The following is a 24750-nucleotide window of genomic DNA, read 5'->3' on the forward strand; positions in this document are numbered from 1 at the left end:
TTTGTAGGCTAGGCTTGTTTACTAAGTAGTGAGGGAAAGGCTCTTTGCACATGTTCCATAGTATTCTTTATTTGTACTAAACAGAGTTTTGGCTCTAGTCACAGGGTTTTTTGACTGAACCCAAACTAACCTTGAAGGAAGGGGGATAATTAAAGCAGAATATATTATCTGCGTTGATGCTGTATTGACTTTCCCAGTTGGAATGCATTTGCGTCTTAATTTAGTAATATTTTTCCTAGCCAGGGCTAATCCATCTTAATTTTGATATTGGAGCCACTTAACTTGGTGGAGTAAAAAATAAATACAGGTTGAGTATTAAGTATTGAGTATTAAGTTGAGAAGTATCTCCTTGTTAATATTGTTAAGAAGTAGCTGTGCAGCAAACAAGTAAAAAAAGGTTTAAAAGTAACCCTGTTGAGTAATTTTAAAACATAGGAACCCTGACCTAGAGAATTAGTGGTAGCAACATTGTGTGGGAATGCATTGTATACCATACCAGTGGGACCCTTTATGCACTGCAAGCTTGTGCATCAGGCACAGTTTTTCATGACATTTTCATGCATTGCAGGGGGTTGGACTAGATGACCCTCGGGTCTCTTCCAACTCTACAATTCTATGAGAGCCGTTAGCACACAGTGGTATTGTGTGGACTGTGTGTATTATGTGTAGTATAAAAATAGTGTGGGATTGGCACTTGTGAGAAGAACGTTCTGAGAAAAAAAAATGAAAATAAGAACTTTAATATTCCGGAACAAGAGTTAGCCTTGCTGTGCTTATTGTGCAATATGTAGCCCCCACATAACAGATTCCCTTCTTAAGAAGAGATTGCTGTTCCCTCCCCCTTAACTAGAGCACCCACTACCACTGCTATAGGGAAACTTTACCCACCCACACCTTTCCCTGTAAACCCATCTCCCAGCATTCATTCCAGCTTGAAGCAAACCCACTGCTTACCAGATCTCACCTAGGTGTAATTCAGGTCAGGTGTGTGCTCGGAAGTTGTAAGTCATCTATTCTCAATGGGGGAAAATACCTTTTCATCATTTCAGTTACTTCCTTTAATCAATAGGCCATATCCTAAAACGTTTTGTTAAGGGAGTGTTGTTGTTTTTAAGAAAGAAGGTATCAGAAAGAAGCTGACACCATCTAGGTTGCTACGGATAGCCTACCTGTCAGGGCTGCTTCACATAAAATAATGCTTCTTTACACAAACGTCACAATTGTGCACACGCCATGGAATCCCATATGACTCATAAAACTGTACTGCCTCTTTTACTTCTTGTCCATGTGTTGGGGAGCCAGGGCTGCTTATGTCTTCCCAGCCTGTATAAGCAGGGAAATGGGCGCCTTTGAATTCATCACACATAATTAGCACAATTTGCTCTGCATGCATGAAGGTGTGAAGCTGCCTTTAGCTTCAGCTCTGTAGAATGCCACAGAAGCCACTTCTCCCTCCTCTCTATACATCGCTTAAAAAATAAATAAGTAATGGAACGCTTCACGAATGTCAGCTGTGTCCCAAATGCATGCAACTTCTGCAGCACAACAAGCTATTTTGTAGCCCATTTAGTCATTTGCTTTGGACAACCTCCCCAAGCTGCCAGCTCATGAGCCTAGGGCCTGGTGTTTAAGAGAGCTAATTTTCATAATTGCACTCCTCCTCTCTCTTTCTCATCGCCCCCCCCCCACCTAGCCACCCATGTATATGTACAGAAGGTCTTGCTCTCCTGGGACCCATCACTCCCTTTGCCTGAAGAAACAGCTGAAGTTCATCTCGGGGTCACAATTAGATGCTACTTCCTGTTTAGGAAGCATGGTGTGCTCACTGAGCTGAGGCGGATGCCTATTGTTGATGATGGAAAGGAACTGTTGGTTGAGGCAGCTTTTTTCAATGCTGTATGGTGTCGGCACCCAAGTTCAGGTGGGTGTGGCCACTACAATAACCGCTTGCACACCTGTGTTTGAAAATGCAGGGTGGGGGATGTTGCTACACAAACATCCCCTGTGTACACATGTATACATGACTGAACCAACACTTTTTGGTGCCTGAAGCAGAAAATCCAGATGGCATCTCCTTCCTCCCCTAGTTTCCAAGTAATCAAAATGCTTAACTATGTAATTTAAAATAAAGAAAGCAAAGGAACTCTGAAAGGAACTCTGTTATATACATATCTTGTTCAAAGAAGAGGATGTTGCCTTGTTGCCAAAGACCCAGTCTAGTGTACTGGAATGCTGTGTTTGTGTGATGTGTGTAACTCTATACAGTGGTACCTCGGGTTAAGTACTTAATTCGTTCCAGAGGTCCGTTCTTAACTTGAAACTATAGTTTAGTTAATGGGGCCTCCTGCTGCTGCCGCCATGCCGCCGGAGCATGATTTCTGTTCTCATCCTGAAGCAAAGTTCTTAATCTGAAGCACTATTTCTGGGTTAGCGGAGTCTGTAACCTGAAGCGTATGTAACCTGAGGTACCACTATACTTCAAAACTTGTTCAGCAATGAAGCTCAGGGGATGCCCTTGGGTATGTCAGTCTCTCTGCACCTTAACTTTGCAGCCAATGTGGCACAGTGATTATACTGTGAACCCTTCAAATCACCACTTGGTCATGAAACCCAGTAGGTGACCTTGGGCTGGTTCATTATCTCTCAGGCTAACCTACCTCACAGGGTTGTTGTGTGGGCAAAGTGGATGATGGAGAATCATCTCTATCTTGAGCTTCTTGAAGGAAAAGCAAGATACAAATGTAGTAAATAAATAAAAAAATGTACCATACAAGTTAAGGAGATAAAACTCCCACTTTGAGGTTCCTATACATTGCCTTTACAGCATCTGGAAGTTTAGCCATTTTAAGAAAAAATATAATTGGCTGCTTGGAATTGACCCATAAAGGTTGTTCTTATGTTCTTATTGCTGGGTAGTAAGAAAAGCCTATAGCACCATCTACTGGTGGAGGTACAATGTCATACATCTTAAAACATCTTGGTCCCTGAAATAAGAAAATCCTTAAAGGGTGTTTCCAGATTGTTTCTGTTTTGCAGGGGGAATTCAAGCACATACTTTAGGTTTGTGCGCTTAAAATGAATTAAAGTGCTCTGTCAACCTAGCACAGTAAATCTGTTTTTTAAAAAATAACCAAACTTTTTATGGTTTAGAAAATGATGTGAAAATGCATTGAAAAGTGTGGTACGAACGAATGACTGACGGGAAGCCATATAAATACCCCACAAGCAAATCAGAATGAATGCAGAAGGAGTGCTCATTGTCATATAACAACCTCACAAAAAACTAATCAGAATGAAGGCTCAATAAAGATTGAATGTAATATAACCTCCACGTAAGCTTTGTGCAAACAAATCAGGATAAACGCTCAATAAACGGGTCACCTCTAGGGCTCTGAGGGGTGTCCCTCTCCCAAATCTTCCAGTTAACTGCAGTTTTGTTCTGCTGGAGGTCCTGGTCTCCCATTATTTTGAGAACCAAATGTTTCTTGGCCCTCCAGCAATTATTGGAGGAGAATCAGGAATATTATTCTACACAATGTGAGAGATGAGAGCAAGGAGCAGGAACAAATGTTGCACAGGTGCACAAAGAATTTCAGAAACCTTGGCTCTGTGCCGTCTGGATGAAGTATAAGGACTTATTAGAAAGCAAGACCCCGAGGTGGTTATCACCAGTGGAAGCCAAGATCTCTAAAAAAAGGCCCAATATGGAGGCCTACTGGCCAAAATATTGGGAATTGATTGAAAGAGTTGGAGATAATTGGAAGCTCCAAAGCCAGGACAAACTAAAAAACAAGGTGCGAGATTGGTTACATTATGCTCAAATTCAAGAGGTATTTAAAATGGATAAAAAAGTGGGTTTCCAGTTGGAGAAATCGAAACTGGAGACGGAGTTACTAGAACCAAAGACTAAGGTACTTTCGAGGATGTATGACTTGCTGCTTAAATGGAACACACAGGATGAGACAGTTAAATCTGCTATGATAAAATGGGCACAGGATGTAGGACACAACATTATGTCTGAGGACTGGGAAAGGTTATGGAACACCGGTATGAAATTCACGGCATGTAGTGCCTTGAAAGAGAACATTATGAAAATGGTATACCGGTGGTACATGACCCCAGTCAAGTTGGCTAAAATATATCATCTTTCTGATAATAAGTGTTGGAAATGCAAGGAGGCAGAAGGGACATTCTTTCACCTCTGGTGGACCTGCCCGAAAGTAAAGGCCTTTTGGGAAATGATACATAATGAGCTGAAAAAGGTATTCAGATATACCTTTTCTAAGAAACCAGAGGCCTTTCTTCTGGGCATGGTGGACCGGAAGGTGCCAAAGAAGGACAGAACCTTGTTTATGTATGCAACCACAGCAGCTAGGATTCTTATCGCAAAGCTCTGGAAGACACCAGATTTACCCACACTGGAGGACTGGCAGACGCAGCTGATGGACTACATGGAGTTGGCAGAAATGACTGGCAGAATTCGAGATCTGAGCGAAGAAACAATGGAGGAGGACTGGAAAAAATTTAAGGACTATTTGCAAAAACATTATAAGTTGTTTGAATGTTAAGATTGCGCACGATTAAGAAACGTTATGCTTCTGCAATTTATTTTAAGTAAATGATAAAGTAAGTATTGATGGAAAAAAACGAGACAAATTAGAAACAAAATATTATGTTTATTAAGAGTGTTAAAACTAAATTACAAATTTTCGAAATTGGTAACATAATAAATTTAAAGGTATAATAAGATGGGAAACAAGATAACAAATTGCTGAACTGGTTAGAATAATGAATGCAATGCTGAGAGGATGCGAGGAGGTCCAAAAATGAGCCGTCGAAGGACGTTATGAAAGTATCTTAACTTTTTCTTTTTTCTCTTTACTTTTCTTCATATTTAAAAAAAAAATGTTTCTTGCATGTTGCTGTGTAAACAAATCTGTTAACCTATGGAAAGAAACGCAATAAAAAATTTTATAAAAAAAAAAAGAAACCTTGGCTCTGATCCAGAAAGGTGATCAATAGTAGTAGCAAGCTGTACCCACATGGAAATATGGTCTTGGATAAACAGGGTCTAGTATCCATTTAAGTGTACTGGTTGTGCAAGGGGATCACAATGGGGTATGTATGTGCTACTGCATTGCTGTAGTATGCAGTTTATTTCCCCCACACAGAGTTTTGCTTGTCTGTTGTACCACCTACAAAAAAATGGTTTCTAGGTATTGAGTTGGTAACGCTGTATATTTGTCAACCTGCTCCTATGTGTACAGAATCAAGGCCCTGCTTAGTGCTGAGGTGAATATCACACACATTCAAATTTTGGTCAAAATTCATTGCAGATGTGACATTTTTTATTTTAAAATTCAGTTTTTTATTTTGATGTCCATCATTGAGGGCCTTTTTTGCCAAAAAGTATTAGCTTGCCAAATCTACCCAATATGGTTTCTTCCCTTAGGTTTCTACCTTTATAATTGTAAATCCTATGCCAAGGCTGGTGGAAAGCAGGAGGAACAGTTTAGCTTACTGAGAAGAAAAAAACAGATACAAATATTTGAGGTGGTGGTTTTTTTCCATTGAAGGAAAGGCTTATGAGGTTAGGCATTTTAGTTTAAGAAAAAAAATGATAAAAGGGAATCATAATAGAGACATAAAATTAGAAGCTGAGAAGGGAAACACCTTCCCTGTTCCTTCCCTGTGTCAAATTAAAGATTGTAAGCCCCTCGGGGCAGGAACCTCTTTCTCAAGGGTCACACACAGCAATGGTGCAAAAGAACAACAAAAAAACCACAAAATAAATCTCACTATGCTCCTTCCCCATGCAAGCTGAAGCCCGCTAGACGCCTTTTCCTTAAAACCAAAGCTGTGTACACACGATCCATTTGAGGCTCTGCAGCATGAAAAGGGGCTAAGTCCGCAGAGCTGCATTGCTAATAGGCAGGGGCTTGGACCTTAGGAAGACAATTGGCAGAGAGGGCTCTGTGTGATGTCCTTTTCCCTGCTCTGCTGGAGCGAAAGGAGCTTATTGTATTTGTTGTTACCCTCTCTCTTCCTTGGACCCATATTGGATTCATACATGCCTCTTCCGCATATGCCTGGTGTTGGTTATGTAAATGTCATTTTTGTTACAAAAGCTGGGTGCCAACCCTACACTCTGCAAGGTGCCGGGGGGGGGGGGTCCAGGCACTCACCCAGCGTCCATATTCCTTGGGAGAACGGAGACATGGCAGAGACTGTCGCAGCTCTAAGAAATACGCTTTGTTCCCCTATTGGCTCTTTCCGTCTGCGTGGAGGGAGTCCGCATCTGACAGCATGGTCCTGTCAAGAGGGGCTTGTCCCCCACATCAGAGCAGCCCTGGAGTCCCAGGCATCTCTCCCAGGCTCTCCAATGGGCCATCAACCCCTTTGGCATGTTTCTGTCTCTATTCCAGGTGAGGCCCTGGCTTGGAAGGAAATCTGAGCCTATACTTCCCCCCTGACTTCCAATCTTCCCTTCAATACTCCAAATCATCAAAATCCTACCATTTATTAATCTCTAGGGTTTAGGGGTGTCCCTTGCAAATGCATAACAGTATTTTACCTGCATAGTTTTTATTGCTACTGTTGCTATGAACCAATGCATGAGAATAAAGTAAGGAAGGCTTATTTTTAAACTTCTCAGCTTGCAGCCTGATTCTTTCTGAAGTGGGCAGCTGACTTCATAGTTGGACTTGCTCCAAACAAGGTTCTGTAGCCTAATTCCTATCCTTTTAGGTTTTCTGTCAAAGATGGGATTTTAAAACTGTTTTTTAAGAACCAAGTGGCAACCCTACTTCAGGTATACAGTCATACCTCAGGTTGAAGTAGCTTCGGGATAAGTATTTTTGGGTTGCGTGCTGCGGCGACCCAGAAGTAACGGGAGGGATATATTTCTATTAACATATACTCTCCTTCCTGTTAAAACCCACCCCACACAATGACAAGATCCTGAAACTTTGGGAAATTTTCCTTAAAATGATCTACAACATCTTTAGGAACAATGAGTCTGTAGGTTGCCCTTTTAATGGAATGAGCCTGTGAGTTTAAGGTGTGATGTGCACACAGCATTAGAGTTAAGAGAGTAGAGGCATGGAAAGGCCATATGGTTCAACCTTGTGATCAACTAGATATTCAAAACATGCTAATGCCCAGATGCCTCGTACCACCCTCTCCAATTACCTGGAAAGCAGCTCTACAGATCTGGGCTATGCCTGATTATCGTCTTCCCAACAGCTTAAAAATGTAGTGCTGGTGGTCAACAAAAGAGGTTTAAAGACCCTCTCAAGGCAAATCTAAAAGAAATGTAGTATACACAATGAGGAAACTCTGGCCTGCGAGTGCTCCAATTGGAGAACAGCCTTTACGAACAGTGTCATGGACTTTTGAAGACACTCAAACTCAGGACAAAAGGGAGAAACAAGCTAACCCTCACCATGATCAACTCCCGCCCGGAAACCTATATCCCCACTGTAGAAGGATATGTGAATCCAGAATTGGCCTCCATGGTCACTTATGGGTTCACTGTTAAGACTGTGTTCATGGAAGACAATCTTACTCAGCTATGAGTGATCACCAAAGAAGATGATAGATTTGGGGTCTACGGACAATTTCATGGACATGGACTTCATGGACAATCTTCCTGGGAAGATGCCTCACATTTCCACTTCTACCATTGTGCAGGTGCAGGGGTAGAAGGGGAGAAGAGCGAGTGACTTCACTTGCAGCTTCAAGGACTCCAAGGAGAAGGCTCTGATGAGAACCAGCTGGCTCCAGCCTTCTTAAGCAGAGCTCCCAGTAGCAGTCAGAGAAGGCAAGAATACAGCTTGTTCTTTTTTCTCTCTTTTTAAAAAAGAGGTGACTTTGGCTGCTGCTTCAGAGATAGGCCAGCCGGGACGGAGCCAAGATGCCCGTATGGAGGCAAAGTGGGGAAAACTTCTAAGATCAGGTAGGAGAAAATACCAATTGAGTGCCTTATATGATAGGAATGCTTCCTTCCCATGTCCCCCACCCTCATGCACCAGACTGGTGCTAGCATGGCTGGGAGCCAGGCGTCTGCTGATGTCTCCATTTCCTTTGCAAGGATGGAGCCTTTCCCCAGCATTTAACTTGTTCTAGCCAAATCCCTGGAGAGACGTGACGATCCTCAGGTAATGGGGCAGAGGGAAGGAAGAGGTCCTTCTGAAACACATTTTGGGAGTCATAGGAACCCTCTCCTCACTTGTGGCTTCCAGCAAGTGCTTTTCAGAAGCATTGCTCCCTCCAACTGTGGAGGCTGAGCAAAACCATCATGGCTACTTGCCTTGGATAGGCCTCTCCTCCATGCAATTGTCGCACCCTCTGTGAAAGCTATCTCATCCAAGATGCTCTTGTGGGGCATCTGATTCTCCTTGGCTTTCTTCTTCCTGTGAGAATGGCTGTTTGTTGTTCTCTCACCTTGAACACACTACAGGATTGCCAGGATGCTCCAAGACTGTGAAAGTAGAGTGAGAAGCAGTTAAATGTTTGGTGTTTGGTGCCTGCTGATTCCTCCTTTGTCTTTGCAGTGAGGGAGCCATTCCCTGATGTTTATCTTGTTCTGGCCAAATCCCTGGGGAGACTTGACCGACCCTCAGGTACAGAGGCAAAGGGAAGGAACCAAAGACTTCCATAGCAAGGTCTTATGCAGGGCCTGCCCGCTTACCTTCAGGCAGTCCTACACATAGAGTGCCAGGTGAGTGGGTGGAGAATCCAAGCTGCAATTGAGGCCAGATATTGGGCCCAGTTGGCATTTATAACCAGGGAGCAGACGAGAAGGAAGAAGTTTTCCCTGTGGTTCATTCCCTAAGTTGCGCCCCAAAGTTTGCCCGTTTTTGGCTGAAGCTGTGGATGAGCCCCAGCAGTCAGTGTGGCCAGCAGAGAAGGAAGCGACGTCCTCCCCAAACCAAAGCTGGATGGACACCCTGCTGCCTGCTCTGCTCCGCAACTGCCACATCCCAACAGCCGGCAGGTAAGCAGACATTATATATATACAGTGGTGCCCCGCAAGACGAATGCCTCGCAAGACGAAAAACTCGCTAGACGAAAGGGTTTTTCGGTTTTGCGTTGCTTCGCTAGACGAATTTCCCTATGGGCTTGCTTCGCAAGACAAAAACGTCTTGCGCTTTTTTCTTAAAGCTGCTTGAAGAGGCGCAGTTGCGACGGACTGTGATTCGCAAGACGAAAAACATCGCAAGACAAAAAGACTCGCGGAACGAATTATTTTCGTCTTGCGAGGCACCACTGTATATATATTGTCTTGGAGAGAGCTCTGTAAAGTGACCTTGCAAGTGTTATGAGGAAAAACTGCTCTTTTCCCCTTATGGGGTACCCAAGAGCCCATATAGAGTCCTTTTGTTGGTTCTCTATCAGTAGGAGAAAATAACAGAGACCAACCAGAAAATATTGAGAAGCAAAGCAGCCAGTAAGCCTGATCTTTATTAAAGCTGTTTCAACAGGGTGCTCCCCCCACACGCGGGAGAGAGGAGGAGGACCCCAAGCCATGCACACAAGCCCTTATATAAACATTTTAAATGGCCCACCCTGGAGTCCAAGACCACCCCCAGAAACATCATACATACATCACAGAAGAGGTGTGGCCCAAGACCACCCCTTTAATGCATCAGAGAAGGGGTGGAAATCTGGGTGTGTTGTTTCTTCCTGTCTGCCAGGTTACCTGATTGGATTACCTGGGCATCCTGGCCACTCTTTTGATAACTACTCAATTCCTGAATCCAGGTCACAGGCTCACACCCTATTCATATCTTAAATGTGCCCTTAAGACATAATTTGTGAAAGAGACAATGGGGAGATTTCCCATTTCCTTCAACCTTTCAGAGAAATATTTGAGGTCATTTTGGGAGAGAGAAAGTGGTTTCAGGACTTTTCTGTGGGTTTCAGACATGTGGTTTACATATTTGTATGTGTTTGCTTGGTACATTTATGAACATCTATGTTATATATATAAGACCTTAAAATTCTTATAACACAAGTTATTTTCAAGTTTATTTCTCATAGAAGGAATGCACACATGACTGTTACAAAGTACTTATCAGTTAATGGTTGTGACATGCATTACCTATTAATATGTGTAACAGTTCTGCAACACCTTTCTGTAAAAAAGGGTTTAGAAGGGAAGAATTTTAGATTAAGAAGCAGCTGCCTGCCGCCTCCCAGCTCCAAGAAACACCACTGGGTAGCTTTTAGAATCAGAGTTGGAAGAGACCCTGAGGATCATCAAGTCCAACCCCCTGCAATGCAATAATATGCAGCTGTCCCATATGGGAATCAAACTTGCAACATTGGTACATAGCTGTCAAGTGTCCCTTATTTGAAGGGACAGTCCCTTATTCCAGCGCCTTGCCCCACTGCTGTCCCTTATTGATGGATGTCCCTTAAATGTCCCTTAAATGATGTCCCTTAAATTTCAAAGGAAGCAGCTCCTCTCCCTCCCTCCCTGCCTGCCAGGGAGGCTCCAACTGTGTTGCTTGGCTGTGTTGCTCACCCAATAAGAAGTCTAAGAACAACTGGGGGGGTGGCGCTTGCATGCCTTGTGTGTGGCTAGTTAATGCAAGCTGAGGGGTTTTTTGAATGCTGGACGCCATTTTGTTGCACGTGCTGCTGCAAACTTTGCAGTGCAAAGCCAGGCTGGGGAGCCATCTTAAGTTGAGGCTGCATAGACCTTGTGGTGCTTGTGATTCAGATTCTACTCAGTTGAACCTCTGGTTACAAAGTTGGTTGGACAATGTTCTTGAAGCCACCAGCATGAGTTTGACCAGACTGCAGGAGGACAGGAAGACTGGAGTGCCTGGAACAGGTGAGGCTGCAGGTCCCTTATTTTGGCTGCTGGTCCCTTATTTTCAAGGCTGCTGGTCCCTTATTTTCAAATCTGTAAGTTGACAGCTATGCCTTGGTATTATCAGCACCACGCTCTAACCAACTGAGCTATCCAGGCAGACCCGATAAGTTTTCAAATGCAGTTTGAATGTTTAAAACCTCATGGGTGGAATAGCTAGGGGAATAAATTTGGAGAAACCTTTTCTCTTCCTGCACACCCTGCAAATTCCTGCTTCACAAAGCTGCTTTCCTTCCTTCAGTAATGCATTCCCCTCCCCCAACCCAGCTGCGAATAATTTTGCTCTCAGGATAGTTATCCAACTTTAAAAAAGTTTAATAGAGTAGGAAATGGTATTCCTTTCAAAAATACAAACAGGTTGTACTAGGCTTCCTATCCCACCCCCAGTAATGCCCCACTATTCCAAAATAATGTTTTTGATTCTAAAGAAATAATAATAATAGTTTATATCCCACCCAACTGGCTGGGTTTCCCCAGCCACTTTGGGTGGCTTACAACATATATAAAAACACAACAAAACATCAAACATTGAAAAACCCAAAATATCCTATACAAGCAACAAACGAACAATAACAACAGTAATAAAATTTCCAGTTATACCCTAATTAAAATAACCGCCAACCCCAACTAAATATTTAACTAACACCAACCCGACAAAATGAAACAGAGGGACCAAAATTAGAACCTTTTAAAACATTTTAAAGCACCAGTTGCCCCAGCCTAAGAGTTGTTCCAGCAATGTCCCCCTGGCCTCCCAGGAGCCTCTTTTAGCTGTTCAAGGTGAGTCTGGGCCCGGCCCCCAGGCCAGGTGAAAATAGCCTGCAGCATTACTTTTTACTGAACACAGTGTGATTCCTACCCCAGCATGAGAGCAAGCATCTTTGAAGTTTAGAAATATTCTAAGAGTAAAGCTGTCCCCTGCAGAAGTAAGGGTCTCCCTTTCCTTCATTACATTTGCATGGTTACACAACTGCCAGGACTAGATTCGGGCTAAATGCCCCTTATAGCAGATAGAGGTTTTTGTCTCTCCAGGCCTACATTTTTATATCTTTTTTTATCAAGAGCTATGAACTGAGTCCATTGCTCAAAGTCTGCCTTTTCCCCGAAGTCTGATGTTTACGGAGACACCGTCGATCCCTGGGGCTCACTCCCATAAAACCTTATTATCATATATTCTGGGGCATAAACTCTAGCTGTCAACCCTGGAATGGAGGCACTGGCTGTTCTTATTCACCTCCCATTATGCTCTGCTTTCACTTTCTTTCTACTGTGGGGTATATAGATATATCTATTTTGCTACGATGTTTGGTTTTTATATCCCACTCGCTCCTTTAAGCCACCAAGAAGAAAGGAAGTTTTTTCTGGGAGTCTGTAAATGGGCCCTGACAACTGACATGACAACTAACATCAGAGCCCATAAAATTCAAAAATGCAAGGTATTACAAGCTCTACAAATTCTTTGCAGGAATATAGTCAGCTTTAATTCTTAAATGGCTTACGCTGAGGTTGAAACGCTTTCCAGCTTTGCACCAGCTTTGCCTCTTACCTAACACGCTGTGGATGTGCATCCAAATAAATGCAGAGATTAACTCATTTGTTATATCTGCACATACTCTTCATTCAAGGTGTGCAATGCATATTACTCTACTATCAAGATCTTAATGCTTTAGCTTCAAAATTTGAAGTGTATCAGATCTCTTTATGCAATGTACATATGTGCAGATTTCAAGAAGCTACCTGGCTTTGTATAATAACAGTTGCCCCCAGCTGCTTAAATTCACTTTCCAGGTTTAAATGGGAGTTTGAAGGTTTATCTGGGTTATCACACTCAATATAGGCATGTGGTAATACTGTGCAGAAATGAACCAAGAGTCAATAAATTCAGTCACTGGGTGGCCATTGGTGAATTAGCCATCCTTTCTGGCAACGATCCTTGACCTAGAAAATTCCCAGCACATTGAGTTTTTCATGAATTGCTGAGAACTCTTAAGGAGGATGCGATATTTCTGCTGGAAGCAAAACACTCTCACTTTACACTGGCCTTAGGAGAAGTCAGAAGCGGGAAGAAAAAGTTGGATTGCTTCCAACAGCTACAGGTCCAGTGTAAAGTGAGAATGGATAAGCCTCCATTCCCTCCCATTTGTTTAGTGCACACAGAGGACTTGGGGAGAGCAGAGTGGCCTTGTCACACTGGGCTTTGGAGAAGGAAAAAAAGCAATGTGACTCCTTCATGCTGTTTCTACCTTCCCTGAGTTCCTTACATGTATCAGAGCTTTAGGGAGGGGAGTGCTCAGCAGGGACCACAAATATTGGTTGGCTAGGCTGCTAAGCAAAGCTAAAATGTGTAAACCGCTGAAGTGGGACTTGTAGTATCACTTGTGTTTTTGTTGGTTTTGCAGATCTGTACCACAAACCTAAACAATTTTGGCCAACACTTCCTCTCCCAGGGAATCCTGGGAACTATAGTTCTGTGAGAGAGGAAAGGCATATTTAATAGAGAACATAAGAAGAGACCTGCTAGATCAGACCAAATACGTATCTAATGTAGCACCCTGTTTTCCATAGTAGTCAACCTGATGCCTTGCAGAAGCCCACAAGCAAGGCATGAGCATAATAACCATCTCTTGCTATGCTTCCCCAATAACAGGTATTTAAAAGCATGCTACCTCTGATCCTGGAGATGGCATACAACCACCGTGACAGATAGTTAAGCATTGCCTCTCTTATCCTCCATGAATCTGTCTAATTCCATTTTAAAGCCATCAGGGTTGGTGGTCATTGCCACATCTGGTGGAAGCAAAATCCATAGTGTTGCTATACACTGTAAGAATTCTCAGCATCCTCACCAACTGCACTTCCAAGATTCTTTGTGGAAAGGCATGAAAGTTAAAGTCATATAGAAGTTTGTAGCCTGGAAATGTTCCTGGTATTTGGAGCCTGGTACTTGCTGAGTGGCCATTTCCCCATGTTTCCTCCAAGGTTGCACTAATATGAATGTAGGTATACACCAAATGTGGGAAGCTGTTTGGGAATTTTTTTGTGGGCTGTTGCCTACAGAGTACTTTCAAGAATATGTATTAGAGTGGCTCCAATGATGATAAACTTCCTGCTGCACTGGCAGCACTTCTGTATTTCATGTGCAGATGATGTGTACATCATGTAAGAACTACATCTATGTCTACTTCATAGTATTTCTTCCAAATGCATGTACAGATAGTGAAAGAAATATAATTTTTTATGTGACACCCACAGTTCACACACAATATATTACAAGTGGCATAAGTGCTATCCGTATCAGAAGCAAGTCATGACCGAAGTAGCTATCTGTATTCCCTACTTACTGTCCTGTTTCTGAATGCAAATTAATCATGGTAATTAACAATGCAAAATATACTACTATTAGAAATATTTACAGAACGAGGCAGAACCATGTATTGAAGCATGCATCTGGTTCCAAAAGGAAGAATTCCATGGTTGCCAGCAGTAATGTTTCTGAATACCAGTTGCTGCAAACCATGGAAGGGGAGAGTACTATTGAGCTCAGGTCCTGTTTGCAGACTTTCCATGGGCATCTGGTTGGCCACTATGAGAACAGGGCTTCTGGACTACATGGGCCATTGGCCTGATCCAGCAGACACTTCTTAAGTTCTTATGAGCAAGCAGAAACTAAGTGGGCTGCTAGGAGGGAAAGCAAGAGGCTGTCTGTCCCTCCTCTGCCATTCTCCCCCAAAAAGCAAGCCAGTGTTCATTTTGCAGGCTAATAAACTTCTGTGACTTCATTTACAAGGATGCCATGTAATTCATTTAAGTTGCAAACCATTCCATTGTCACTGAACAACACAGAATCTATTTAAATAATATAAAACTCTAGAATCTGTCAAAGTGCAGCCTGCATCTATCCATAAAATTGATGAAAGGGGGCCCAATTCAATGGAAAATTTCCTGCTTTCTGCTTGCCATCTCTAAGGTAAATGTACTCAGTTTAGTTATCTCTACAATCTTCCAAACTTTGGCAATTATTTTTGCTTTACGCAGGCAGAATGTACAGTGATCCACTTGCTTTAAAAATGTAATTCCTGATAACATTACCACTTATTGGTAAATTACAGTTTCCCAGCACTTGAACCACTAAGTGCAGTTGTTGAGAAATAGCGAGGTTTTCTGTCCTAGGTAGTGCAACTATTTTTGTCCTAGGTAGTGCCTGGCGTGCTCTGGTCCATAGGGTCACGAAGAGTCGGACACGACTAAATGACTAAACAACAACAAGTGCAACTATTGCATGCAATTTTCAAAGGACTCGTGGTTTTGTCTGTATAATAAGTGTCTATTGGATAGTATCAATAATAGTACTGCCAATTGCAAATCCCTCTCACCCAGTTCTTAATTGTTATTCTGCCATTTTCTTTTTCTTCAAAGCATGCCTGCTCACCCTTTTCAGTACTCAGGCAAGCACATAAATAATATAATTTTAAACTTGAGCAGAGATGACATTCTTCTCAGTGACCAGGATTCCCTTGTGCTGGTGGCCTTTGGTGCTTCAGGCTTGGTCTATATATTCAAAAGACTGAAGTGGTAGAGCACCTGAAATGGTACAGTGGAAGGTAAAACTGCAGGGTGTGTATGTGTGTGTATTATATTTTTCAATACTTACCTGGGTAAAACAAAACAAAAAGTACTTTCTGCAAGTAGAAAGCCAGCATAGGAGGGAATAGACAAAACTAGAACCTTAGCCCTGATGGCTAGTTTTTTACAGCTAGGGGTTTTTTTAATCTTATTTTTTTTAATGTAGGAGCTTTCACAAATGGCACTGCTGTCAGGCAGTCTGAAGCAGTATGGTTCACTGTACCACCTCATTCTAATGCAGTTGTAGACCAGGCCTCACTCTCTGTAGGTATTTCAATAAGAGCTGTTCCTAGGTCCACAAATGAATAAAAACCTGTAAGTAAAGAGACAAGTTGGGGGTGCAGGTGGTATAAAATACAGCTTTATCCCCCAAAACATTTTTTGAAAATTTAAACTGTACCCCCTGCACCCCATAAACCTGCTCTTTACCACTGAATAGGAACAAATGGCAATCCATGGAAAACCCAAATTGCTATTTGTTCCAATTCAGCAGTAAAGAGCAGGTTTTCCTGGGGAAAGCGGTGGGACCCAAGAAAAGCACTCAGACACCAAGTTTTAAAGCACAGACCTTTGCCTAGAAAGCATGGGGTGAAAGGTAAATGTAGATGAGCCTTAACAGGCAATGTCTCTCCAGGGTTTCAGACAGGGGATCGTCTGCGTGTAAAGCAGATGCTCTACCACTGAGCTAAAGCCTTTCAACAAATATTTAAGTTTTTTTTATGTTAATAAGTGTAGCTTATATTAGCAACAGTTTTTTATTTTGCAGGTGTGAGTTTGAGTTAAAGAGTAATGTTTAACCAGGTGTTCTAAAGTGAATTCATTGGTTAGGATGCATCAAATTTGCGGGGGAGGGCAGATTCCAAATTATTTTTATGTATAATTGTATGTGTTTTAGATTGCCCCAGAAGAAAGACCCCCTCTCTACAAAAAACGTTGGGCATTAACAAACACAGTACATTTGGGGGGCACTTTGGGTACCTTTGCTTTCTTGATTTTTACATACCATACCTACCCATGTTCCTTCAGCTGAAACTTTTTAACATAATAGTTTCCCTTGCGGGGGATTTTGCAGACGTTGTTAGATAGTTTGTTTATTTCTAAAACTTTTATAACCGTTATAAACTTTTGTAACCGTTCAGTGTGGATGGCAGTAAATTGTTCACATGTGGTGTAATTTAGTTAACGCAGAAGTATGCAAGCTGTTAAGTTATATGGGGGCTCCATCCTTTCAGAGTGTGTGGCACAATGTGGTCTGGACTACACAGAACCATCCCAAAGCAGCTGCCATGCACTTGGGGAGAAGCAATGGAAAGCATTGCTTAGTTGGGGGGGGGGGGAATACACATACAAAGGTAGGAAGAGGGGTAGAGAAGAGGGCTTGATTGGAGCCCAGAGTTTTGTTACAGCTCTCTCAAAGAGCCGGTTTTAGATGCTAGTGTTCACCCTTGGTTTGTTTGACATCATAAGAGACTGCCCCTGAGCATGTGCTAAGTGCATTATTACATTGCAACCAGCCCCTCCCTCCCTCTTTCTCTCTCTGCCACAGGCACACATACACACCCATCCTATAGTGGAGTGGGGACAGGGGGTCTTCCACTGTGGTTTCAGATCTTGTGCTCTTCCTTTTTGTAGCAAGCACTATGGGTGGTTAAGTCTCCCATAGCAGAAATTCCTCTTACTTCCTTTGCGGAGGTCCATGTCATTCTTTGAGAAAGAAAATCGTAGAGTACTTTGGTTATCCTTCCCTGTCTTAATGTCACAATGGCTACAATAGCCCTTGCGTGACTCATGAGGATGGGCCACAGCTCACTGGAAGAGCACATGCTTTCCATGCAAAGGGTCCCAACTTCAATCCTTCAGGTAGCGGCTGGAGATGAGCCCGGTCTTAGAGCCTGGAGAGCCACTGCCAGCAGTGTAGACAATCCTGAGTTAGATAGACCAGTGACTTGACTCTGTTTAGGGCAGGGTCCTATGTTTCTATATGTGAGCAAGGGTTGTAGCTCAGTGATGCAGCATGTGCTTTGCAGATGCAATCCCTGACATCTCCAGGTAGGGCTGGGACATATTCCTGTCTGAAACCTGCTGCCTGTTTGTATAGGGTGTGCTAGGTGGGGAAATGGTACGACTTAGTATATGGCAGCTTCACGTATTCAGAAATGTGATTTTGTGGTTCTCCTTGCTAGTGACGAGCATAGCTCATTAGTCTCAGGCCTCCAATTCCACCCCTCACATCTCTGCTTATTAAATGGATCTTGGGTATCAGGCTTGGGAAAGGCAGCTGCATGAGTCTCTAAAGATACTGCTACTACTCAAGGTGGAAAGTATTGGGTTCAGCTACAGCTACTGATATCCTTATCATCTGACTTGCTAAAAGACACCCCTTTTTTCGTCGTCCTACCCATTTCATTCTTCTTTCCCCCCTTTCCTTAATTCACTGTCTAGTGAGCTTCTGATTGACTCAAAGACCAATTAAAGTAAAATTTAATGGGAGAATAGATTAACTCCCCGAGGTTTCCCTCCCATCCATCACATTTTTATAGCAGGAGCTGTGTGGAGGCTCATAACTTCATGCTGTGAGTGTGATAATAAAGGGGGCACGGAGAGGATTCCAATTTACTGCCGCGCTGATGCGCTCTGGGGATGGGATTTACTGCCCTGTCCCTTCCTCTTTTTATTCAGGGGGAGGTCACTGGATCCATGGCCGGCGATGGGCCGCTGACAGATGAGATGTCAGGCAGAAAGATCATGACAGGAAAAGGGGGGGTGTTATGTGTAAATGTAATTGTGTCCAGAGTATGGGGATGCGGAACGTTCACCTTTCGCGCTCGAAAGGCTGCGATTACTGTAGGGCAGAAAGGCGCTTGTTGTGCAGAAATTTAGGAGCTAACGGACAGATAGGAAGGGGTGGGGATGGATTTGCCTCTCTTAAGGCTGGAGACAAGACAATGGTTGAGTTGAGAGTGGTTTAAGAGAGGCATTTCTTCTTGTGGTATGGGTACACATTCCTTTCGTTTTGAAGAATTTCCAAAATGCATATTTTTAAAGATTAGAAAACCTGCTTAGTGGTGGCAAAGTGTAAGTGTATGTACTGCAAGCAGTGGCTGGCCACCACATCCCTTCAAATTATCAGAACAGATACTACCAGCCGAAAAGTGCATCAAATTTTTGTTGATTGAAATTTCTTATTTTTTTCCATTATGAAACATTAGCTGACAACAGAGAAACATGGGAAGTTGAATCAACTGATGTGAGAAAAAATAGATTTTTTCAATGGCAATTCCATGTAATTTCAGTTAATTCTGAAATTGGCCACCATTTAAATATGTGATGTGTCTTGTGGTATTTTTGTGGGACACTTGGCTTTTGTAAATGTGTCGTCTTAAGTGCCTTGTTATTCATGCTTCTTGGTTGAACTTCATTTGTCTCCCAGGTTGGATACAGAGTTGAAGGTGGTATAATAAAGGCATCATTTCCCATTGTGCAACAGAGATGGGGAGTCTGTGGCCCTTTGGATAGTCATAATCCATAACCATTAGCTGGCTGGGGCTGATGGAAGTTGGAGTCCATCAGGTGGGCCCACGTTTCCCACCCGCAAAATACATACTTGTTTTGTTCTGCTGTTGTCATTGGACTAACAGTTCATGTAGGCTTTGATGAACTATAGTCAGGGCTTTTTTTCCAGCCAGAACTCAGTTCGGGCACCTCTCCAGTGAGGTCCAGCACCTCTCAGGTGGACACCATTCTAAGAGAACAAGGGAGGTGTTCATTGTGAGTTTTGGCACCTCTTTTTCTAGAAAGATAACACTGACTACAGTGATGTGTTTGTCATACCACATTGGTTGCATCTGTCTCCAGTCCAAGGTTGCAGTGAGTGCTGGTGCTTTTGCTGTCTCGTTTTAGTTGTGTTCAAGAAATAGCACATAAGCAGATATAAACAGTGCTTTTTTCTGGGGGGACGCGGGGGGACGCATACCCCTAAACATTTTGTGAATCTAAGTTTGGCCTACATTGAGAGGCAGTATTTCAATATGCCCCTTCATGGATCACTGCCTTTTCGTGGCGAAGGGGCTAGAATAACTCCAAGAAGCTATGAGCCATGCAAGGCCACCCAAGATAGACAGGTCATAGCTGAGAGTTTAGACTAAATGTGATCCACCTGGAGAAGGAACTGGCAAACCACTCCAGTATTTTGCCAAGAAAACTCCATGGACATAAAAAAGGAGAATCTTTGAGAAGAAAGTGAGAGTTTCCAAGGCATGCTCTGGTTCATGGGGTCATGGAGAGTCGAACACAAGTAAGATGACTAAACAACAATTTCAATATGAGTAGGAAAATGTGAGTACCCCTAAACATTTTTTTTAGAAAAAAGCACTGGATATAAACATAAATGTCCGTGCTCCAAAACAGTGTGTGATGAAGAAAAACAAAGCCACCCCATTGTGGTAACAATTAGGGAAACATTCAAATTGGTAGTGCTTAAAACTTGAGAGTTGTTTCCAATGCTAGTTCTACATTGGGGAGCAAGGCCTGCTGAACTCAATGGATCTTCTGAGTGAGCAACATGCACAGGACTGCACTGTATGGAAGTTAGTTGTATTTAATTCCACTGAAATCAATGAAGCAAGTTAGTAATGACTCAAGCCTCTTTTATTTCAGTGGGAACTAATTATAAGTAACTTAGTCTACATCAGCCCAAGGAGTTCTGTTATAGGATTTGTGCTGTGGCTGGCAGTGGTGGTCTCTCAAGCAGAGGGCTTTCCTATCTCTGCTGTCTAAAACCCCTTGAAGAAGAGATGGGGCAACATAGCTCACTTTTCCTTACAGCCACAGATTTACTAGTGATGGGGAGTCACAATTAGCACAAGCAGAAAAAGGGGGTGAGCTTTTACATATTAGTTCATGTCAGGGGTTGCACATTAACTTTGCCCAATGGTGAGTGGCAATGAACTGCATACAGAGAACACCATTTTAAGATCTAGCTGTCAACTCCAAGGCCTACCTTAGTCTTTTGCTGAATTATGCTGGCATGGAAAGTTTACAAAAATTATGCTGAGAGGAAAGGGTCAGCCATAGGCTTGGAAACCCAGGCCTGTCATAAAGTCAGCACCAGCCTTCTGATTGCCATCTCTGTGTTGCTTTCCCCAGATTCTGGGTTCCTCCTCCTACACACCCAACTTGAACCAATTTACCAAATTGATGGCTTTCTTTAAACAAGATTTCAGAAGGGTTTGAGAGCTATGTTTCCTGTGGGACAGATTATACAGTATCAAGGGGCCTGAAAGAAAATGCATCTTCTCCCTAGCAGGTATCTTTCTCTCTCTTTCTCTAAAGGCCTCTGCCTGAAACAGCAATGAACTGAACAGAAGGAGCAGAATTTATTTGGAAATAATAGTAACTATTTGTTGAGACTCCCCTCATCCCCCCCCACCCCTGGCGCGAAGATCTGGAGTTAATCATTGTTCTGCAAAACCATGAATGATGTTCCTTGTGGCTCCCCTACATAGAGAGTGTCCCAGCGGGAGTGCTACTAACGGTGTTTTGTCAGGCGCTATCAGCAGTATTGAGCCAACCTGAGCAATCCGTTATTAATCCTTTTCTCCTGGTGACATGACCGGCAATCGATGGTCTCAACAAGCCATTGAAACTGCAGCAATCAGGCAGCCTTCAGCTAATCCGATGGGTTATAGACCTGCAGGTGCATGGCTGAGGGCAGGGGGCCAGGTGGGGGGATAGGGAACTTTTGCTAAGTGAGGGACTGTATGTTGCATTGTAGCTGCTCTGAAGTGTTTTGCAAAGGATGCCTGACCATTGTCTACATGTTTGAGGTCTTGGCATCCTCAGCAGGACAGGGAATGAAGGGTTTGTGGTTTTTTTATTCTTTTCTATCGAAGTACTTATCTTTATGACAGGTGATAATTGTCTGTCGAGAGAGGGCCTCTATGTTACATAGATGCCTGTGTAGGACGGTGCCATTTGTTTCTGTGTGCCCTATTGCACAGGGAAAGATTGTATCTTTCCTCTTGGGACCTCTTTCAGAATGGCAAGTAGGCTTTGCTCCCAGCACAACTTTGTCTCCTAGTGCAGTACTTTATTTTTCCTCCTATAAATGAATGGTAGCCTGTTCACTTATACATGTAAGGCCTCCAATCAAATGTTTAAGTGTATCCTTTCACTTTACAGGAGTATTTCTGTTCAGAGTTCCAGTCAGCCATTTCCTCCAAGCAGTGTTTTCCACTTTTCCCCATGGGATGGGGAAGAAATTTGATTCATTTCACATTTAAAAGTGAACCTACCTAATTTGCACTTTCCAAAACAATACAAGAACCACAACACACACATGCTTCCAACTTCACATCGTTCTGAATTTTGAAAAACAGTTCTCCAAATCATGTGTAGAAAAATATACATGAGTGAAAATGGCATACAAACATGTATATATTAGGGTAAATTCACACAAAAATGCTGATGAATTTTCATGAGGACTTTTTAAAGGAAAAAAATCCAAATGGATGTGGAAATGTGGGGAACTGGATTTAGAAACTGAAAGAAACCAAAACCATCCCTACTACCCACCCAAAATTTTCATTTTTCTTTACCAACTGACTCTCAGCTTTCCATGGCAACTGAATAGCCTCTTTCCTCAGCGTTTCATTTGTTTGTTTAAGGCTACCCATTTGATTTTTAAAGAATATTTGTAGTTCTGCAAGCCCCAGGATTCTGCTGAGCATGCTGGCACTGCCCTCTTCTTTCTCAATGGCCCTGTTTTAACTCTTTCTCCTAGAAACAGCTGCTAGAATTTGCAGATAGAGGGAATAGAGGGAATCATGGAAGAAAGTACAGAGATGCAGGTGGGGACCGTAGGGTGGAAGCTGTATCTGCCCCTGAGATGAAGGTATCTTTTTGCCACACCTCAGCCATCTCCTAGATTGCATCCCATTTTCTTTGCCCAGTGGAGCTATGGGAAACCACAGAGACTTGAACCAACATATGCATAGCTGCACTCCTTACTCTACCTCAAGTTCCATTTGTTGGTGTGATGCTGGAGTTTGATAGGAACTGGCTGTTTATTTATATGGATTGGTTATTTGGACTGATGCATGTTATAGTCTACCAGCCTGAAGAAACCTGTTTCAGCATGCAGATTGCATTCTGGATCACAGTAATTATTTCATAAGGAGGGAGCACTTGTATTGTATTTCAAAAGTGATGCTATGGCAATATTCAGTAGTACTGAAATAAATGCCAGGAAGGCAACACTCAGATTTTTTTTGATTTTTTTTTACATTCAGAAGCTGCCTCTCTGAAGCCTGCTCCATGCACAGCTGTGGATTGTCAGGCCCATGGAATGTTTACTAATAAGCTCGGTCATTAGGGCAGGTCTGTGATGAATGGAGTTGAGCCCTTGTGCCTCAATCCAGCGTATGCTGAGACAGTTTGTGATTCAGCAGCCATCGGAACAGCTGCCTTGTTAAGGGTTCCTCTCGTTGAAATCAGCTATATATCAGCCTGGTTGATATCCTGGATTATTTAGACTTCTTGTGGCTTGATGGATTGTGCCAATTGATCTGCCTTTCCTCTTCTCTCTTTTTTCCTTCTCAGTGACTTTGCTGTGCCTCATCCCTTTTGCTGCCCTTTCAAAATGCAAATGGTTCTAAACATTAGCACGTTCTGCATCCAAGCCTACAGGGTGAAAATCCAAAACAGATTTATGTTGATTTCTCACGTTTGTATCCTACTCTTCTTCCAAGAAGTTTAGGGCAGCATAGAAGAGTTTATCACAGTGTATCTCACAACAACCGTGTGAGGTAGGTTAGGCTGAAAGAAAAGTGACAGTCTATGACAGGGGTCAACAACCTTTTTCAGCCATGGGCTTGTCCACCGTCCCTCAGACCATGTGGCGGGCTGGACTATATTTGGGGGGGGGTGAACTAATTCCTATGCCCCACAAGTAACCCAGAGATGCATTTGAAATAAAAACACACATTCTACTCATGTAAAAACACACTGATTCCTGGACCACCCACGGGCCATATTGAGAAGGCGATTGGGCTGCATCCGGCCCATGGGCCTTAGGTTGCCTACCCCTGGTCTATGAGCTTAATTGTTATGAAACTTCCATCTGGTACAGAATCCTGCCTCTCAGCTGTGGTGAGGGCCAGCCAGGTGATCATAATATGCTATCCTGATTTTGTAACCAATACTGTTTACCAATACAATCCTCAAATACAATACAACTCAAAGTGCTGGTTGTTAACTTTTAAAACCTGAACAGCTTGGGACTAGGTTACATAAATGAGTGTTAGCATATAATCCGGCCAGTACCTTAAGATCTAGCTCAGAGCGCCTGCTTTCAGTATCATGGAGCCTTCTTGATACAGCTCCCATCTCTCACATTTTTTATAAAGGCCTTTAAAAAGCAATATTTTCTTAAAAGCTGGGATATGGTTGCACACAGACATCTTATTCTAGGTTCAGTGGAGATGGAGTACTTGTGTCCCGTCCCATCCCCCCCCCCCATATAGTCCACAGACAATCTAAACCTATTCCATATTTTCTGTCCCTGAAAAGCGCTTCTTGAGAAACTGGTTTCATTCAGAAAATAAATGTGTCCATTTGAAACAAATAAAAACAGGTGTAGGCAGTCTCGGCAATGGGAGATGTGAATACATCTGACCAATGGCGTTGCAGTTAGACCTGTACCTAGATAGTGACCACCACTTTGCTCATCATTCACTTGGGGCATGTGAGGGGAGGAAAGGGCATGGATAACCTAACCAAGTGGACAGTTATCAAACAAAATCACAGACTTGCCCCCACTCTTGTGGACAGCAGGATCTAGAATCAATCTAGATTGAAAGCAACATATTGAGGATGAGCGTGAATGATTCTACATTTTTGTGTTTAAAATGGGTTACTGTGTATGCCTAAGTTTTGTGATAGTGATCTTATGATGGTAATCTATTTACCTTGCTGACAGGAAGCAAAAGTTTCCTGTTAAGAAACTTTGTTACTTCGAAGGATTTAGATTGGTCTCATATGAGGTCTTGGAAGACTTTAGACTTGAACCTGTAGAGCAGCTCAGGTGTAATGAATAAAATGAAGAAGAAACTGAGGTCAGGAGCTCTCTTTTCTAGTGTCAATGGAGAGAGTGTTGGCCTAAAATATCAGGGCTAAAATATCAGGGCTTATGCATCTGCAGTTGGAGTCAGGTGGATCTGATTTTGCTTTGTCTCTGACATTCTTGT

At 42.8% G+C, this 24750-nt stretch overlaps 1 protein-coding gene and 1 long non-coding RNA gene across 10 annotated transcripts in view; one reads left to right on the plus strand and one right to left on the minus strand.

Moving 5' to 3' along the window:
* SKAP1 (src kinase associated phosphoprotein 1) overlaps positions 1 to 24750 on the plus strand; it is a 354748-nt gene that overhangs the window by 173971 nt on the left and 156027 nt on the right. The gene's annotated exons all lie outside the window — the stretch shown is intronic.
* LOC308571441 overlaps positions 22785 to 24750 on the minus strand; it is a 38148-nt gene continuing 36182 nt past the window's right edge. The window contains exon 5 of the long non-coding RNA XR_014001436.1: positions 22785 to 23185. This is a non-coding gene — a long non-coding RNA (uncharacterized lncRNA). The remainder of the gene's footprint in view (positions 23186 to 24750) is intronic.

Source organism: Podarcis bocagei (genome assembly GCF_964188305.1).
Source record: "Podarcis bocagei genome assembly, chromosome: 13".
NCBI classification, from domain to species: domain Eukaryota; kingdom Metazoa; phylum Chordata; class Lepidosauria; order Squamata; family Lacertidae; genus Podarcis; species Podarcis bocagei.